Source organism: Diabrotica virgifera, chromosome 5 (assembly GCF_917563875.1).
Source record: "Diabrotica virgifera virgifera chromosome 5, PGI_DIABVI_V3a".
NCBI lineage: Eukaryota > Metazoa > Arthropoda > Insecta > Coleoptera > Chrysomelidae > Diabrotica > Diabrotica virgifera.
The window spans coordinates 184,107,796-184,124,972 of record NC_065447.1 but is presented as its reverse complement, the minus strand read 5'-3'; the positions used below and the strand labels follow the sequence as shown (position 1 = coordinate 184,124,972).

The 17,177-nt window shown below is 31.2% G+C and overlaps 1 long non-coding RNA gene across 1 annotated transcript; it reads left to right on the top strand.

Moving 5' to 3' along the window:
* Window positions 1-655: 655 nt before the first annotated feature.
* On the top strand, window positions 656-2,832 carry LOC126885235 (uncharacterized). Its single transcript, XR_007698344.1, has 3 exons — window positions 656-917; window positions 1,553-1,710; window positions 2,653-2,832. It is a non-coding gene; the product is annotated as an uncharacterized LOC126885235 (long non-coding RNA).
* Window positions 2,833-17,177: the final 14,345 nt, after the last annotated feature.

The following is a 17,177-nucleotide window of genomic DNA, read 5'->3' as shown; positions in this document are numbered from 1 at the left end:
GGTTTCTTGTAGCTCCTGCAGGATTGTGATGGGAGGCTAGTATTGCTGTATCATCAGCAAATGTTGATACTGTTTGTTCTGTAGTGGGAATGTCTGCCGTGTACAATAAATATAATATTGGGCCCAAGGTCCCTAACAACACACAACATTCCAGGAATGTACTACCAAAGTTCTATCAATATTTGAATGTCCTGGACATTTAGGGAACATTCGGTGAACATCTGTTTAAATTATTCCTGGAATGTTACCATAAGACATTCTGTGAACATACTACCAATGTTCCTATATTTTAAGTTGCGAAATAATACATACGTGTAAGAGATACAACATTACTTATAACATACCAGACAAACTAAGTGACATTTTAGGCCTACAGTGCAATAATATGTCAAATTTAAAGAGTTTCCCATCAAGATTATAAACATACAAATGTAATAAAAATTATTGTTCGCGAATATTCAATTTGGAATGCGATTTTGTTAATAAAAAAAATACTTATAACTTATGCAAAACCCAAGAGAGGCATTTATATTTATTTCTTTTGCGTTCATTTTCAAATTCGCCGTGCATATATTTTTGTGCATGGCGCTTGAGAGGGCATCACGTGACTAAAAACGACCAACCAACGACCTCGCTTCGGCCATCTTGGCATCTTCATCTTGGCGACCTTGCCTTTGCCTTGCCGTGGATTGTTTTTAGTTGTTTGTATTATTTGTGCTTTTTAAGAATATTTTTTTAATTCGGATACTTTTATAATAGCTTTAATAGTATTATTAACATAGTGCATAAAATGGTGTCCTGTTTTTAACGCAGTTGGAGTAGCAGAAACAAATGTAGATAAAAAAATCTGCAGGAATAACGTTTCAATTATGACAGAAGCTCCAAACAAATGACTGAATGAAAAGCCCTATTAAAAGGTTAGTATGCAAATATGTAAACGAAAGCATGCCCTGTATTTCAGAAAATAAATTAATACTATTAATACCCTAATAATACTATTCATAAAAAATCTTTTAAGTAACGTAGATATAACAAAGTGAATAAAAGGCATAAATCAGAAGAATTATTATTTTATTTTATAAGTTAATAATTGATCATATCCATTTATTATTTTAATAATAATTGTGAATAAGCCACAAACTTCGCTTATTCCTAACTAAAATAGTAAATAGAGATAGGTAATAACAAAAGGATTTATAAAACTAAAATAATTCTTTTTGCGTTTTTGCTAGTGTATGCGTTTATAAATAGGATGGTAGACCACACACTATAATATGCAGTACCAACTAATGAATACACAGAATATTATAGTCGATTTGCTAAACTCAGTCTCAGTACTAATTACTGTAATTTTGGCAAAATTGGCCAAAAACAAAAAAAATTACCTACTAAAATCACTAGCCAGTTGTGTCTGAGTTTGGGGAACCGACTATACTAATAAACAATTTCTAAGCTGTTTTATAATAATTTTGTGAGTTCATTAATCATATTTTTTATTTAAAACTAAAATTTGTTAATAATGCTTAGTAATGCAAATATTTTGTATTTTTAGCTTTCCAGAAGATCCTGCGAAGAAGACATGAAGTATAGATCAGATTTGTTAATAGAGGAGTATGTTCAAAACACTTTTTAGAAAAAGATATTGACAGAACTTCACTTTCATCTGTTCGTTTGAGAGACTGTGCTGTTCCAATAGCTTATGTCACACAGGTATATGCATAACCTAATTAATAATACAGTCCGTACAATATAGATACTGTTGTAATTCATTATCTACATCGGAGATCTAAGTTGACATTGTTGCCCAACTACAAAAAATTTTTGAATTCATTTTAAGTCAAATATATCACATAATTATTGCGAAGTAGATTATACAACAAAACAGATTAATATTCAATGTAAATAAATAAAAACATCAGAAATCGAAAACAAGAATTAAGGTATAATCTTATGTTACAGTTATTAAGGTACCAAGGGTATTATAGGGATATACGTTGACCGAAAGCGTTATTATTATAATACCTGTGGTGCCTTCAACGTTTAATGCCCGACTAAATTATTCTTTATATGCGAAAAATTTGAATGAATTTTGAATTGATTAGTTTTTAAATAAGTACATTTACCAGTAACAGTAGTAACGTAATTGTGGTAACCATAGTTTTACTTAGGTTGATATTTGTCAACTTGACAGTATCTAAGTCGTTATTTAAATTTAATGCCCAAGGGCGTTATATCGTACTTAACAGACTTCGAAATGTCATTATTTGTCAAATAATGTACCAGTAGGACATTAAAGTAAATAATAAAAACAATAAATATAATGAATACTAAATACTTATTTGTTTGTGAAAAATCTATTTCTTTGTGGCTTTTTTGTAATTAATTATTCTAATGGGGAAATAAGCCACAATTTACTTGAAAAAATAATTTTATTAAGGTTTCTACTTCCACATCGGATGTCGTTGTCAAAATACAAAATGTTCATTATTATTATTTTATTTATTAAATATTATTTATTATTTATTTAAATATTATTTAATATTTATTTTTTTATTATTATTATTTATGCATATTATTACCTGTAAATAATATTTCTTCTGATTGTTAATTGTAAAGGATAGAAAAATTACCTTTTATTTTATTTTCTTTTAGAATCAGCTGAGAGAAGTGGTCTACAAAAAACCAGAAAGGAAACGGAATATGTGGCTACGAAAAGCAAAAGAAAGGTTTACAAAGCAAATGTGACACATTTTTTATAATATTTAGGAATGTCAGCAAATTACATTAAAAAATGTATGTAAAGATTTTTTGCAATAAAAATGTTTATATTTATCAAGGATGTATTATTTGGTATGGCCATATATCGTCAGTGATGTGACAGTACCTCCTATCTGTTTTTTTCAAGAGATTTGTAAGATAGACTAAAAACTTGTTTCGGCCACCTCCTGTTTTCATATATTTTTTGACTTGTTTTGCAGTAAATTCAACTATCTATTTACTACAAAAAAGTCAGAATACGTACGAAACCAGAAAGTGACCTTAAAAAATGTTTTTCGTCTCCTGCAAACCTCATGAAAAAACATATAGGAGGTATTGTCACATTACTGACGATATATTTCAGTGAATGTCTAAAAAATATACTGTGAATGTTCAAAGAACGTTCGTAGACATTCATGGAATGTTCTAACAAGACATTCAGTCTAAAAATATACTGTGAATGTCCAAAGAACATTCATGGAATGTTCCAACAAGACATTCAGTCTAAAAAATAGACTGTGAATGTCCAAAGAACATTCGTAGACATTCATGGAATGTTCCAACAGAACATTCTAAGAATATTTAAAATGCTGACACAGCACTTTCCTGGTACTTTCCAGGGACATTCGTGTGCATTTGGGGACATTCCAGGAATGTTTTCAATGTCCTGTGTGTACATTCTAGGAACATTCATGGAATGTTTTGTGTTATTAGGGGTACTACCCTGTGGTACTCCAGATTCTATGTGGTAGATGTTAGTATATTTAGACTGCTGTTTTACTAAGAAAAATCTGTTAGTTATGTATGATTTTAATAATGGATAGAAGTTGTGAGGTAAACCTTTTTTTATTTTATACAATAGTCCAGGATGCCACACCTTATCAAAAGCTTGGCTAATATCTATGAATGCGGCTGAACAATACCTTTTCTTTTCTAAGTCATTGCTAATTTGTTTAACGACTCTGTGGACTTGTTCTATTGTGCCATCTTTTGCTTTAAAGCCAAACTGATGATCTGGTATGAGCTTTTTTTCCGTTAATATTGGCTGCATTCGCTTGAGTAGAAGTTTCTCAAATATTTTTGATAAGATTGGCAAGAGACTGATGGGTCTGTACGAGCATATTTCATTAGAGTTTTTACCTGGTGTGGGAAGCATTATTATTTCTGCTACTTTCCACTGATTTGTAAAGTAACTCAGCCTTAGCATTGCGTTAAAAATTTGTAGTAATGCTGAGTCCTTTTCTAGTGAGTTTTTGCACTATAATGCCGGTTATTAGGTCATGGCCCGGTGCTTTTTTTGGTTTAACTTGGTGTACAATTACATCTCTTATTTCCTTGTATTTGAAGTTACTTATGGGCTGTTCCATTTGGAGAGGTGACTCCAGGTAGTTTTGTATGTCGTCCATGTCTTCTTGTGTACTCTCTACTTCATTTGGTTTAAACACATTTGATAGGTGAAGTGCAAATACATTGGCCTTTTCTTTGTCGTTTCTGGCCCATTTCCCCTGTTGATCTTTTATAGGGGGAATATGTTGTTGTGGCCTGTTCAATTTTCTTGTTGCTCTCCAGAGTGAGTAGTCTGTTGCATCCGTTGGCGTTAGGTTTTCGAGGTATGCCTGAACCGAATCAGTCTTTTCAAATATGAAAGAAAAAACATAATACAGTGTAGTGTTACAGCAGGTCTCACGTTATATACATCATTTGTCATCAAAAAGCCTAACGCAGTTTTAGTTTGGCCAAGTACTAAACTGTACAACACAATTCCACTTAAAATAAACCCCAAAAAAATAGCAAATGTTGGACAAGACGAACAACAAGAAGAACTGGGCAGTTACAGTGGCGAAGTTGAAACTGAAGATTTCTAGTTTTATATAATATTATTGTAGCGTGCTTACGGTTAAAATAATACTCTCGGTACGTTTATACGAATATATTTATACAAGTTACAGGCGAATTTATTTTACAGACTAACCACTCCTAAAAATTCCATCCTTATTTATATTGAATACGAAAATACAAGCCATGTTTTTGAACGTTCCAGAAAAACGGAACCGCTCAACTTTAGTAATGCGTAGGCGATCTTTCTCGAGAAATCTTTTCCTCGCTCGTCTGATGAGTCATCCTTCCAGATGTCTCCATACGTAACGAGCTGTCGACACGGAACATGTTATTTGATGTCGGTAATGCGTCAAATTATGTTGATCAGTTTACTTTGCTGAAAAGTTTTTTTTTTAAATTCTTATCACATTATTTGTTATTTTTCCAGTAGTCTCTATTATTTTTCTTGTATTTTAGAGTTTCTTTGAGTTAAAAAATAAAGTTATGTTTTTTATTTTATGATAAATAAATGGTGAACGCAATAATGCTGCTTTATTTGTGTACATTTTGTAGGTTCGGAGCAAAAAACAGTCAACTCCAAGACTTTAATTTTTTTTGTCGAAGTCTCAAAACAATATTTTGTTATAAATTTGGTATTAAATTATTTTCCAATACCAATACTAAATTGGTATTTCTTTTTGACAAAAAATTCCTACAAACGATAATATTAAAAAGTTTTTATTGATTTTCCACAAATTATAAAAAAATGGAGTTGACTGGTTTTTGCACCGAACCCTTCAATTATACATTATACGTCAATATTTATGTGGATTATGTTCCTACCAACAGGAAATTATATGGAAACCTTTATAGTCGGTTCGCTAAACTCGGACACTACTGGCTAGTGATTTTAGTAAGTAATTTTGCCAATTTGGTAAAATTGGCAAAAAAAATAATTTTATTAATACTTTATTAATTACTAAATAGTTAGTAGCTTAGCCAATTTTGGCAAATTTGGACAAAAACAAAAAAATTACCTAGGTACTAAAATCACTAGCCAGTTGTGTCTGAGTTAAGCGAACCGACTATAACAAGTTTTACCAAGAGTGAAAATTTTGTGCCCAACCATATTTAACTCAAAATATTACTTTTATTTTCAAAAATGTCGGTAGAACTAAATTAACATTCGATAAAGGGTAGTTTTTTAACAATAAATAATTTTTGACAAATTTTGTAACACCTAATAAATATGTTACAAGGGAATACGAACAGTAAGTGGACTTAGTAAGTAGTAAGGTGGACATTTTTTACCTTTTTTTGGGCGTTTAAGCACAGAATAATAAAAAACAATAGGAATAGGGTCAACGTGAACCTATATGAAATGTCCAATTGATGAGTTGGGACTTTCGATGAAATGGTTGTATACGATATGGGTGTATACAAAATTTCCATCGATAAATTGGGATTCGATGAGTTGCGCCCCACCCTTTATGCTCCTAAAGCTTTCTTTAAAATACAGGATCTCTCTTTCAATAGTTTTGCTAGTAGCCCAAAGAGGTCAGTATGATAACCATTTTCAAAATAAAATTATTGTTTAAGCTTTAGTAAGCAATAAGCTTTAGTACTAACACTAAGCTTTAGTAAATAGATAAGTAATAATAAAAATAAATAAATACAGTGCACTTGAATAAGTGTTACCCCTCCCTATAACCTTATATATTTTTAGCACATAAGCCAAACGCTCGGACGAACAGGTCAATTTTTAAAATAACCATAGTATATTATATAGCATCAATGTTTCGAACTTTATGCGATCCCTCTTCAGGTGACAGTCATAACTTTGATTTTTTTAAATAGGAAAGTACATCATGTGACGTCTCATTTAAAAACTTTTGAAATACTGATTACAAAAATGTATAATAATTTAATACATTTTAAGGGCGTAGGCGTCAAATTTCCGTCCTAATGCTTTTTAAGTGCAATTTTTTTTCGAATCCTGAGAAAACTAATTTCCTTATAATGCTTTCCGCGCAAAATTTCTATTCTAATGCTTTTTAAGTGCAATTATTTTTTTCTAATCCTGAGAAAACTAATAAGTATTTTTGAAAAATTTAAACGGAGAATAAAAGGTTACAGTATTATTGAGGGTATAAAGTCCCTGAGAAATTCTATAATGGTTATTTTAATAAGTTACAGGGGTAAAAAAAGAGAACATTTAGTGTGATTTTTAATTTTAAATAGCTCATTTTAAAGAAACTTTTTGGTTATTCTAAGGAATTTTCGGCCCTCGGTAATAATGTAATCTTTCATTCTGCGTTTAAATGTTTCAAAAATACTTATTAGTTTTCTCAGGATTTGAAAAAAAAATGAATACATTTAAAAATAATTCAACCAAAATTGTGCGCTTACGCTGTAAAAAAGAATTAAAGTATTATACATTTTTGTAATCAGTATTTTAAAAGCTTTTAAATGAGGTGTCACATGATGTGTACTTTCCCATTTAAAAAAATCAAAGTTATCTGTCACCTGAAGATGCATCACGTAAAGTTCGAAACATTAATACTATAATATACTATGATCATTTTAAAAATCGACTTGTCCAAGCGTTTTGCTTGTGTGCTAAATATAAACGAGTTAATAGGGTGGGGGACTTATTCCAGCGCACCGTACAAATAAATAATAAATAAAGATAAGTTTATGAAAACATGATATTTATAGTTTGTTAAGATCAAGTTGTTGTGGAGTTTTTTAAACTATAGAAATATACATTATATTCTATTAAAAATAAAGCTCATGTGCACTATTAGGTTGTCTGATTCACTCTTAAAAAGCGTACATTTATATATGTATGGACAAAAAAATAATTTCTATTCCATAAGTGGTTTCTACCCTATATACAACGTATCTACGTAAGTCGGCTACATACGGGAAACTTTTTATTATTAATTTTTTGAAAAAAAGTTAGATATTCATAAAAAGTTCTGCATGGTCTAAAACATCAGATGCAATCATCATAAGTATACAGGGTGTCCCGAAAAGATTGGTCATAAATTATAACTCAGATTTTGGGGTCAAAAATAGGTTGATTGAACCTCACTTTTTTTTCATATATCGAAAACTCTTATGAGATTTTTTATTGAAAATGAACATGTAGCATTCTTATGGCAGCAACATCTTAAAAAAAAATTAAATTGAAATTTGTGCACCCCGTAAAAATTTTATGGGGGTTTTGTTCCTTTAAACCCCCCCAAACTTTTGTGTACGTTACAATTAAATTATTTTTGTGGCACTATTAGTTAAACACAATGTTTTTAAAACTTTTTGGCCTCCTAGTACTTTTTCGATAAGCCAGTGTTTATCGACATATTTTGAATATTGGTCGAATCCACCACATATTTGTATATGGTAAGTACGATTATAGAGACCTGTTTAAAAATCTGAAAATTTATTTATAATTTACATTTTTAGGTATATTTTGAAAAAGAAGCCACATCTCGATAAAAGGTGACTTGTCAAAAAAAGATTAAGAGGCAAAAAAGTTTTAAAAACACTGTGTTTAACTAATGGTGCCACAATATTAGTTTAATTGGAACGTACACAAACATTTGGGGGGTTTAAAGGAACAAAACCCCCATAAAATTTTTATGTAAATATATTAAAAAAGAAGCCACATCTCGATAAAAACTGGCTTATCAAAAAAATATTAAGAGGCAAAAAAGTTTTAAAAACGTTGTGTTTAACTAATGGTGCCACAATAATGAATTAATTGGAACGTACACAAAAGTTTGGGGGCTTTAAGGGAACAGAACCCCCATAAAATTTTTATGGGGTGGACAAATTTCACTATAATTTTGTTTTAAGATGTTCCTGCCATATAGATGATACATGTCCATTTTCAATAAAAAATCTCTCATAGTTTTCGATATATTGAAAAAAATCGATTTTCATTTTGTAAATTCAAAGGGCTGTAACTTTTTTTAAGAGCACATTTGTACTAAGGTAAGTTAGGTTCAGTCGAACTATTTTTGACCCCAGAATGTGTGGTATAATTTATGACCAATCTTTTCGGGACACCCTGTATAATATGTATATTATAATGTGTATTATAATGTGTATTATAATGTGTTATATAATGTGTATATTATATATAAAATTTTAACATTCTAATACGATATAAGTAAAAAATATGAATTTCACGAATATCGAAAATTGTTATTATAAAAATTTTTGAAATTAAAAACTATGTTTTAATATGCAACTAAACCCTTCTAGTTGAAAAGAAAAATTGCAAATCTTTTTCAATTACGGATACTGATCCTATTTATTTATTAGATACAACTAAAGATATGGCAAAGAAGATGGAGGAAACAGGGAAAGGACAAGAGAAGATAAGCCCAAATCCAAATTGGAGCCACGGTCGATAGTTGAAGGGAGTGGAGGTTCTGTTTGGGTTAAAGTCCCAACTTTCGAAGGAAAAACTGTAAACCTAATTATTGCTCTTCGAGGAGATGCTTTGGATATGCTTCAGACCCTAGCAGTAGAGGAGTCGAATAATTTCGAACAGCTTAAGAAGAGACTAAACATGCGATATTGTCACGAGCATTTGGAGCATGCTTATCAGTCGCGGTTTAAAAATCGAAGACAAAAGAGAGTTGAAGCTCTTCAAGACTATGATGTAGATATTGCTAGGCTAGTACGATATTTTTATTCAACAGCCCTCGAAGACATGATGGAAAAGTGGGTTGTTCAAACATTTATTGATGCCTTCGTGTTCGCATCAGCTACGCAAGCCTATGGCGGGTACATTAAAGTTAGGGCTGTAAAAGAAGAAGGGGATCAATACAAACTTGAACAGCTTGTTAATATGATGGAAGGCACTGTATGCAAGAAAACGAAAAACATAAATTGCTGTAGTTGTGGTGAAAAGGGTCACGCACGAAGTTTAAGTAAGAACGCAAATCAAGAAACTCCAGCAGCTAGCAGATAATACTAGAACAAATAGGGCCTAGCGAAGCGAAAAAGAAATTTTTTATAATTTCATTAAAAAATGTTATAAATAAATAAGCTTCCTTGGTAAATTTTTGCTGATTTTTGCATGAGAGTTTAACGAAAGGGTAACAAATCAATTGGAAGTTCTCTCCGACAAAATACATGGGACGTTTTCGTAGTCTGACATTCCAAATTTTTAACCTGTTCCACAATTAAAACTTTCCCTGTTCCAGTGTTCCCATGCATCAAAGTTTGTCTTACTAGACACCCTTAAGCTACTAACAAATTTTCAGCTTGCTATTAATCAACGTTTTTTTGGTACGCGAGATCCAGATCTACATATCAGATTCATCACACGCCTCTGCGTTTTCGATTTCATCGAAAGCTTTTTCAAAGATAGCCGTCGTGCCTTCGTCTTTATCGTAATTATTCGATGAAATTTGCGAATTATTACAAGTACCACTACAATTTGTGCATATAACGCAGCATTTTAATCCAGCTTTTCTGCATCCATAGGCTTTCTGACATTCTTTTTTGCCCTTAAAAGATATAAGTCTCAATAACGATTCTGGAGCGGGGGTTGGAGTATCGTAACAGGAATTAGTCAATTTTTGTTTCTTTTCCATTCCCATTGTTCTGCATTTTTTTTTCATTCCCGTACCACTGCTGAACCTGGTGATAGATTCGGAATTAATGTTGTCGTGCTGCTGCTGCTTCTGTTGGTGGTAGCGACGCAATATTAAATTTACTTTTATATGTTGATTTTGTGAAGCATATACATCTATATTCGTTTAAGGGGGCACGCGCAAAATTTTGGCTTCAATGCTTTTTAAATGCTTCAATGTTTTTTAAATGCTTTAATTTTTTTCAAATCGTGAGAAAATTAATAAGTATTTTTGAAAAATTTAAACGCAGCCTGAAGGATTACAGTATCAACGAGGGCTGAAAGCCCCTGAAGACTTCTATATATTATAATGTTTATTTTAAAAAACAGAAAAAAAGGATAAGTGAAAAAAAAGAGAAAATTTAGTGTGGAGCCAGCAAATTCTTCTCCTTTCTATGAAACTTTTATCCTTAATTTTACCTTGCATTATGAACTTTAATATCTTATATTTCGCACCTCTGGTCATATTGCCTAAATATTTCAGCTTTTTTGTTTTGATGTTCCTATGACCTCGCAATTCTTTTGTACCCTTCTTAACACTTCTGCATTTGTAACTCATTGTATCCATGGTATTTTTAAAATCCATTTATATCACCATATCACAAATGCTTTCAACTTCTATATAGTATCTGTTTCTAGTGTCCAGCTTTTCATTCCATACAACAAAGTCGAGAACACGTAGCATCTTGAGGCTCTTATCCTAACAGCCGATTTCATAATCATTCGAAAAAGTGGACTTTAGTAAAAGGAGGCTTTACGTTAAAGTGGACTTTAAAGCGGCTGTTAACGATGTTTGATTTCATAATTCGCTTTAACGGATTCTTTTAGTAAAGTGTGTTTTAATGAAATTTTATACTGTTGGTTAAACTGAATTATGTTATATTTGAACTAAAATGGAAATAATGACATTTGAATGTCATACATTTTGCAAGTTTGTAGGATACTCCTATAATTATTGTTTTTTACTACAAAAAGTTACTTATTATTACTTAATTATTATAATAATTATTATTACTTATTGTTATTACTATTTCTATATATTTACTATTACTCTACTTTTCTTTTTAATGACCTAATACTTGCTTTTTAATTTTATTATTGTATAGGTATTACTATATTTAATAATAATTATATACACCTACTATTACTTAATTACTCATCAATAAAAAGTTAAGTCTAAAAAAATGGACAGATAACGAGATAACAAAAAATTACTTCTATATACAAACTTAAGCAAAGAGGAGGAACTTCTTTTGTTACAAAAGATAGAAATTTAATAAATAAATGTGAAGAATAAAGGAAAGGTCAGTACAATATTTTATTTGTTGAAAATAATTTAAATTATCCAAATAATTGAGTATCATGTACAGGCAAGCTAATGTTCATTTGCATTGCATATTTGCAGAACAGAAGGAAGAAAAGGATAGAGAGGGAAGAGGCAGAATATAAAAAAATAATATTATTGGATTTAAAAATAAAACTACCTAATAGGCCTAGATCCGGTGCACCAAAAAAGTTGATTAATAGCAAGCTGAAAATTTGTTAATAGCTTAACGGTAACAGACAAACTTTGATGTATGGGAACACTGGAAGTTTAAACTGTGGAACAGTTTAAAAATTTGGAAAGTCAGACTACGAAAACGTCCCATGTATTTTGTTGGACAGAACATCCAATTGATTTGTTACCCTTTCATTAAACTCTCATGCAAAAATCAGACTGCTATTACTAACCAACATGATTCCTGTCATTTGACATGTTCTTCGTGTTCCACTCATTAAAATGCCCAGTTGGTGATAAACACCAGTCTGATTTTTGCATGAGAGTTTAATGAAATGGAAACAAACCAATTGGAAGTTCTGTCCGACAAAATACGTGGAACGTTTTGGTAGTTCTACGTTCCAAATTTTTAACCTGTTCCACAATTAGAACTTCCCCCATTCCAGTGTTCCCATACATCAAAGTTTGGTCGACTAGACACTGTTAAGCTATTAACAAACTTTCAGCTTGCTGTTAATTAACTTTTTTTAGTACGTGCGATCCAGGCTCCAAGTCTTAAAAAAAATGGGATAAACTACAATAAATAAAAAGTACAATTTATTCATTTTGGTTTTATTAATAAATATATTTACAATCTATCAAAGTGTTCATTTATTAACACAGTTATATTGTTTTCTGAAATATTTTCATTATTTTTTGTCGGTTGTAATTATTCATTATTCATCGTTTGCCTCATCCTCAGTTTATTCACAGGAAAATTGTCATCCATATCAATGGCAATATTATGAAGCACTCTAGCTGCAACAATCACAGTCATGTTTTCTAATTGTAGTCTCATTCCTAAGCGGAGTATACGAAATCTTCATTTCCACAACCCATATTGCTGTTCTACTACTTTCCTTGTTCGTCACTGTCACCAACCAATATGTAATGGCCAAAGATACCACTTTCAAAATTCAGGGGCTTAGGGTCACACAAACATAACTACATTAAACTTCTTATTTAAGATTCACGTGAACTTATGTCCACTTGCTTTAGTTCTGATTTGCACATGCATACTTAGGTACATATAACGTTCATTTACTGTAACACTAATATTTCAGTAGATGAAAATAAAACAAAATGTAGCTACGTTTGTGTGATTCTAAGCCCCTGAATTATGCTTCAGCCTACTATTATTAAAATTGTCTTATTTGATGGCCACAGTACAACAATATGTCTAATTTTAAATTTTGCATCACTGACTGGACATTCAATGCAAAAAATGATTTTCTGGACCTGAAAATTTCTGCATCCTGAACACCTGCAGAATCTATTTTAATTAAAGTATAACCCATATTGCACTCATTATTCTAGGAAATACAGCAATCTTGTAAAAATCTTCAACTTGCAATTGTAAAGGATATTATTTTTATAATAATTCTACTTGCTGAACCTCTGGACACTACCGTAAAATCAGCTACATTTAATTGCATACTTCCTGATGCATAAAATCCAACAGAATTTGTTGCATGGGAGTAATGCATCCACCTCTAAAATAAATAAACAGCATTGTTTTTACTTAATATCAACAAATTTTTAGTCACTTACCTAATTGTAGGCAACATTATTTGGTTTTCTATTTAAGAAGGCACACAAAACTGTTTGTTTTCAACCTAAATCATTGATAAATCCAGATCATCATATTATTATTGTTCAAAACAGTTTATTTTTCATCTGTTCTGGTTAATTCTTGGTCTTCTGAATACAATACATTTCTTAAACTAGACATTTCAAAATTATACATAATTGTGCTTTTAAAGTACAATTAATTCATCCTAGTAATAATATAATTATTATTATTGACTGTTATGTTAACCTTAAAAGTTAAATACAAAAACAACTACTGTGTTTTCAACTCAACAAAATAGGTTATGTACCCTTTAAAGGAGACTTTAGCAACTTAAAGGTCCGAAATCTGCACTTTAAAGTTAAAGAGGGCTTTTGATAAAAAGGGCCCTTTAACTTGATTATGAAATGAAAATCTCAAGTTAAAGGCAACTTTAAATTTAAAGCCTCCTTTAACTTCATTATGAAATCGGCCGTTAAGCTCCAGAGGAAGGTCTCGATTAACAAACATTTTTTAATTTTTATAAATGCTTGTCTTGCAATTTCAATGCGTGTCCAAATTTCTCAATATTGGTCATTGTTTTCATTTACCCAGGCTCCCATATATTTGTAGTTATTTGCTCCTTCTACTTGTTTTCCCTCGACATCAAGTCTTCTTACTGTATGTTGCTTAGAAATAATCATGAACTTGGTTTTCTTAACGTTCATTTGTAGTCCACGTTTTATACTGATTTGATGTAATCTATTTACTAATCGTTGCAGTGCTTCTAGACTGTCTGTAAAAATAGCGGTGTCGTCTTCGAATCTTATGTTGTTCACGATTTTTCCGTTTATTGATATAACTTGTTCTTCTTCTGATACCGCTTCTTTAAAAATAGCTTTGCTGTATAGATTGAATAACAATAGAGACAAGAGGCAATCCTAACACCTCTTTCGATTTCTATAGTTTCTGTTTCGACATTTTCGATTCTAACCTTTGCTTTTTGGTTCCAGGACAGATTGACAATAACCCAATATATTTTCTCGACTATCCACATTCTTTTCTTTTAAAAGTTCTATGAGTTTCTGATGTCGTACTCTATTAAAAGAGTACGACATCAGCAACTGGAGATCGTCAAAGTGAGATCATCTGACTGGAAAGGATTAATATCGGCAGCAATAGTAGAATATTTTATAAAACTATATGAAAAATACGTGGTGGTGTAGATGGATAATACTTTCTGACGCTGGTACGCGAATACTACTACAGTAAAACGGGAGCTACAATAAAAAAAAGCATCGCTTACTCTACCTCCAGGTGGTGTGGAAATGAGTTTTTTTAAACATCTATTGAAATATACTTTGCGGCACTCGGACGCCAATAGTTATTTATGAAACAGTTCGTGAAGTATGCTTTTTGCGAACGCACGCGATATTTCGAGCAAGAGCGACAGCGGGGCGAGTGCTATACATCCCGTAAGTTCGCGAAAAGTACTTCACGTACAGTTTCATACAATATTTTATCTACTCTACCATAAACAAATAAAAAAACTGTAACTCTTCGTCACTGGAATTCATTTCTATTCTACAATTCTTAGAACTTTGACATTGAAAAATTCTAACTTCTTTCAAACCACAAAACTGTCAAAACTTTTGTCGTAATTTATTGCTCATTATGTCATCACCATGACAACGCGAAAGTTAAGGATATTTGATTATATGAAAGTGTGTTAAAAACAGTGCGAAAAAGTAAGTCCCATTAAAAATACATTGTTACTTCACGCACACTTTAAACACTTCCTTCACTGCTATCTATAATGACAGTTTTCACAAACTAAAAACTTACCCATAATATGACATAGAGTAGATAAAAACGATTTATTTTACATAAAAAATTATAAATACATAAATTGTAGGATTTTTTTTTGTTTAATTTTGTATATAAATGTTTTTATCTACTCTATGTCATATTATGTATAAGTTTTTAGTTTGTGAAAACTGTCATTATAGATAGCAGTGCGTAAAGGGTTTAAAGTGTGCGTGAAGTAACAATGTATTTTAAATAGGATTTACTTTTTCGCACACTTTCAATGGGTTTGTTGGCACACTTTCATATAATCAAATATCCTTAACTTTCGCGTTGTCATGGTGATGACAATATGAGCAATGACTTACAACAAAATTTTTGACAGTTTTATGGTTTGAAAGTATTGTCCTTTTCATGAGCATTTTTCAGTGCGTAACTAATGATAGGAAAAAGGGTAGGTCCGTGATAATACACATTTATGACATTTATTCTATCATGACATTTTAGTTAAATCTGACAGTTGTCACATTTTATTTTCAATTTGGAATAAAAACAAATCAAATGTGTTTCTTGCATTTTTAAAATGGTATTTTCTTTGATTTGTAGTCTTATAAATTATACAGATTATATTTGTAATATTATTACCTAATTAAAAAAAATTATTTTTTTATTTTGGCACCATCTATCGACAACTAGAATAACTAGAATAAATGTTGTAAATGTCTGTAATCACGGACGTGCCTTTTTTTCTGTCACATACAATTTAATGCGTTAGAAAGAAATCGAAAAACTGTGACGCACTGAAAGATGATCATGAGAAAAAGAATAGTTAGGATTTTTAAATGTCAAAGTTCTAAAAATTGTAGAATAGAAATGAATTCCAGTCTCGAAGAGTTGCAGTTTTTTTATTTATTTATCGTAGATAAAATATTGTATGAAACTGTGCGTGAAGTACTTTTTGCGAACTTACATGGAACTTACGCGATGTATAGCACTCGCTCCGTTGTCGCTCGTGCTCTAAAAATCGCGTGCGTTCGGAAAAAGCATAATTTACGAACTGTTTCATAAATAACTATTTTCGACGAAAGCCACCCTTCTATACAGAACACTGGATCTTTCAGTAACTTTTATGAGTGAGAGATATGTTTTTGCAGTACATTTAACTAATTTAATTTCTGATCAAATTTTAACGTTATTTCCAGAGAAAAACTCTTCAATTGTTGACCTCATTCTCAATCGTTTTCATAAGGCCGTATATACTTTTACTCTTTTTATTCTACAGTAGGACGTAGGATATTAAATTTTATGTTTTCACATTTTTTTAAATACCGACTCTTTTTAATACAATTGTATGTAACTGAAAATATTTTTTCATAAAACAAATTCAGAGTAATTCATGGATAAGTTTTATGAAAAATGTTCAATCGATCACTGCTTCCAATGCATGCTCAATAAGTGTTATTATTCTCTTTATTTTAAAATTCTGCTTGCTTTCATCACTTTGTTTGGAATCTAACCAATAGCAAACCGTTATGTTTGTCTTGTAGCTTTTTTCGGTTCGATATTTTCTTCTTCTTTAGTGGCTGTGTCTGTATTCAGACGTTGGCCATCATCATGTTTATAAGTTCCTAAAACCTGTCTCTATCAGCTGCTGCGCAAAATAATTCTTCTACTGTGGTTCCACATCATTGTCTAATATTAAGCAACCATGAAAGTTTCTTTCGACCAATCCATCTCTTTCCCTCCACTTTTCCTTGTATTATAAGGTGAAGTAGATGGTATTTAGGCTCTCTAATTATAATGCCGAAGTATTCTGTTTTTCTCCTCTTTATGACGCTTATGAGACGTTCTGAATTCATCATTTGAAGAACATCTTCATTGGAAATGTGTGAAACTCGATATCTTTAGAATTCGTCGATAACATCCCAATCCGAATGCTTCTAATTTGTTTATCATTGTGGTTTTTAACGACTATGTCTCACAACCATACAATAGGATAGACGATATATAACATTTCAGGACATTCTTTGCCAGCCAGGTACATTTTTTTCTACGAT